Source organism: Thamnophis sirtalis, unplaced genomic scaffold, assembly GCF_051295495.1.
Source record: "Thamnophis sirtalis isolate CommonGarterSnake01/CBP01778 unplaced genomic scaffold, rThaSir2_p1.2 scaffold_5, whole genome shotgun sequence".
Classification (NCBI taxonomy): domain Eukaryota; kingdom Metazoa; phylum Chordata; class Lepidosauria; order Squamata; family Natricidae; genus Thamnophis; species Thamnophis sirtalis.
This window is the reverse complement of record NW_028261385.1, coordinates 56,902,499-56,906,336: the sequence shown is the minus strand read 5'-3', so window position 1 is coordinate 56,906,336 and position 3,838 is coordinate 56,902,499. Positions and strand designations below refer to the sequence as shown.

At 51.3% G+C, this 3,838-nt stretch overlaps 1 pseudogene; it reads right to left on the bottom strand.

Moving 5' to 3' along the window:
- Positions 1-279: 279 nt before the first annotated feature.
- LOC148045388 (uncharacterized) lies at positions 280-2,958 on the bottom strand (annotated as a pseudogene).
- Positions 2,959-3,838: the final 880 nt, after the last annotated feature.

Here is a 3,838-nt window from a genome sequence, read left to right as displayed (position 1 = left end):
TTTCTATTAGTTCTTCCATATCATATAAAGATAAAATTGGGTCTGTTGTATAGATTTAGAAAGATATGGTCTTCTTGATAACAAAAGCTCATATTTCAGTTGTTATTCCAATTTCCAATTTTAATAGATTTGTATGCCACCCAATCCCGAAGGATTCCGGGCAGCTTACATAAAACAGTTTAAAAGTATTTTAAAAAATTTAAAAATACAAGACAGAAACAAATTAAAAGAAGGACACAACATGCACTCGATCTTAATGGGGCTGAAGGTCAACCCAGATCAACAGCCCCAGGCCTGCCGGAACAGCCAGGTCTTAACAGACTTACAGAAGGCCGAGAGAGTGGGGAGGGTCTGGATCTCAGGGGATAGATCGTTCCAAAGGGCCGGGGCAGCTACAGAGAAGGCTCTCCCCCGAGGAGCTGCCAGATGACACTGCGTAGTCGATGGTACTCGGAGAAGGCCCGCTCTGTGCAATCTTATTGGGCGCTGGGAGGTATGTTGCAGGAGGTGGTCACAGAGATATCCAGTTCCTAGGCCATGTAGGGCTTTAAAGGTAATAACCAGCACCTTAAAGTGTGTTCGGAGACCAATAGGGAGCCAGTGCAGCTCGCGGAGGGTAGGTGTAACGTGGGTGTACCTAGGTACACCCAGTATTGCTCACGCGGCTGCATTCTGGATTAATTGTAGTCTCCGAACACTCTTCAGGAGCAGCCCCACGTACAGCACATTATAGTAGTCGAGTCTTGAGGTGGCGAGGGCATGAGTGATCATTTGGAGTGCCTCCCGGTCCAGGTAGGGCCGCAACTGGTGCACCAGGCGAACCTGGGCAAAAGCTCCCCTGGTCACAGCTGACAAATGATGTTCTAATGTCAGCTGTGGGTCCATGAGAACACCCAAGTTGCGGGCCCTCTCTGAGGGGTGTAAGATTTCACCCCACAGGATTAAAGATGGAATATCTGGACTATTTTTGGGAGGCAGCATCCAAAGCCACTCAGTCTTGTCAGGGTTGAGCGTAAGCTTGTTCATTCCCATCCAGACCCTGACAGCTTCCAGGCACTGGCACATTACTTCTACCACTTCACTGAGTTGGCACGGGGCAGACAGATACAGCTGGGTATCATCCGCATACTGGTGGTATTTAATCCCACACCGACGAATGATCTCACCCAGCGGCTTCATGTAGATATTAAATAGGAGGGGGGACAGGACTGAGCCCTGTGGCACCCCATATTCCAGGAGCCTAGGGGTCAACCTCTGTCCTCTGACCAACACCAACTGCGACCTGCCAAAGAGGTAAGAGGAGAACCACCGTAAAACGGTGCCTCCCACTCCCACCTCTTCCACCCGTCGCAGAAGGATACCATGGTCGATGGTATCGAAGGCTGCTGAGAGGTCAAGAAGCACCAGGATAGAGGAATGCCCTCTATCCCTGGCTCGCCAGAGATCATCGGTCAGTGCGACCAAAGTGGTTTCAGTGCAGTAACCAGGCCTGAAACCAAACTGAAAGGGATCTAGATAATCCTCTTCATCCACGGTCTGCTGGAGTTGGGAGGCCACCATCTTCTCAACAACCTTCCCCAGGAATGGGAGGTTGGAGACTGGACAGTAGTTTTTAAGGACAGCTGGGTCCAGAGCAGGCTTCTTAAGGAGGGGTCTCACCACCGCTTCCTTCAGAGATTGCGGGAAAGGCCCCTCCCGAAGTGAGGTGTTTACAATCCTTTGGATCCAGCCTCGTGTCACCTCCCTGCTGGTCGAAACCAACCAGGAGGGACAAGGGTCCAGTAGACAGGTGGAGGTGCTCATCACTCCAATGGCCTTGTCCACTTCCTCAGGAGTGGCAAACTGGAACTCACTCCACAAAATATGATCAAGGCTCTCCCTCGGCATCTCTGCTGGCACTGTCCAAATGGAGTCCAGGTCCGTCCAAATCTGAGTGACTTTGTCCGACAGAAACTGAACAAATTCCTCAGCTCTTCCCTGTAAGGGTTCACTCACATCCCTCCCTTTCAGGAGGGAGCGGGTTATCCTAAACAGGGCAGCCGGGTGAGATTCTGCGGACGCAATAAGGGTGGCAAAATGGGCACATTTTGCCGCCTGTATCGCCACTAAATAAGGCCTAATAAAGGTTCTTAGTAGTGTTTGGTCGGATTCGGAGTTACTAGCCCTCCAGTGTCGCTCTAGGCGTCTCTTTTGGCGCTTCATCTCCCGGAGTTCCTCAGTAAACCAAGGCGCCCTCCTGGATCCACTGCCGTGGAGAGGCCACAAAGGCACAATCCGATCTAGTGCCCTAGCCGCTGCAGTATTCCAGGCAGCGACCAAGGACTCAGTCGAATTGTGGGCAAGGGAGTCAGGTATTTCCCCAAGCTCCATCTGAAATCCCAATGGGTCCCTCAGGTGCCTGGGGTGGAACCATTTAATCGGCTCCACCTCCCTGCAGTGGGGGAGCAGCTTCTGGAAATCAAGCCTCAACAGGAAGTGATCTGTCCATGACAAGGGCGAGATCTCAATCCCCTTTAATTCCAGATCTCGTCTCCACTGCTCCGAGAGAAACACAAGGTCGAACGTGTGTCCCACCACATGAGTCGGATCCTGAATTACCTGGGTCAAGTCCATGGTTGCCATGGAAGCCATGAACTCCTTGGCCCCATCAAAGCATTCGCCAAGAGATGGCAGGTTGAAATCCCCCAGTACTATAAGTCTAGGGAACTCAACCGCCAGTCTGGCTACTGACTCTAGGAGCGCAGGCAGGGCTGTTGTGACGCAGCTGGGAGGTAGGTATGTCAGCAACAAGCCCACTTGACCCCCTAGGTCCAACCTCACAAGGAGAGACTCACACCCGACATTCTATGGAACAGGGATCCTGTGAGGAACTAATGATTCCCGGATTATAACTGCGACTCCTCCACCCCTTTCCTGGTGTTGTGGCTGGTGGAGCACCTGAAACCCTTCTGGGCACATTTCTGAGAGGGGGACTCCTCCCTCATGGCCCAGCCAAGTTTCAGTATTACATGCCAGGTCTTCCCCCTCGTCTAATAGTAAGTCCCGGATGAGGGGAGCTTTATGGACCACAGACCTGGCATTTAGCAGCAGCAGCCTGAGACCAGGGCCCTGATTTCCCATGTCACCTGATTCCCGATTTGAGCTATCAGGGCCAGAAAGAGGGATCACTCCTTCCCCGGTAATGGCTAGCCCTGAAGCTCCCATCGTACCTGCCTCTCCCAGTCATTACCGTAATGCTCCAGCCCCATGCCTGTAGACTCCCCTCTATCTCTCAAGGCCCCCGCTCTACTCGTCAGGCCATTCAAATCAGACACTCTGGGATGAGAGGTGGATCAAGGCCCCCATCCACTTCTGCTTCTGCACTCAGTGGAGGGGGCTCCAGGCTGCACTCTCAATCCCCTCATACATACCAACCAAGCATTATCCACAAACATACCCCACTATAGTTTAAAAGGATACAGCAATACAATAAAATAATTACGCTAATTTAAAAGAAGGTGGGATCAAAGCAAAGAACAGAGGCAAAGGCCGCCCGGACTGCCACAAGCCAAAATACGATGAAGAAAAGGGAGTGGGGCTGGGAGGGCCGTGGCGGCGGCAGCAAGGCCAGCACAGACTCACACTTGGTCTATTGCAGGGGTCTCCAAACTTGGCAATTTTAACACTTGTGGACTTTCAACTCTCAGAGTTTCTCAGCCAGCATGTTGGAAGTCCACAAGTCTTAAAATTGCCCAGTTTGGAGACCCCTGGTCTATTTAAGCTTGGTCAAGCATTTTATGAAAGGATGGTTTGGATTATGTAACAAATGCATTTTTTAAAAAAAAAAATTGGTATGGCA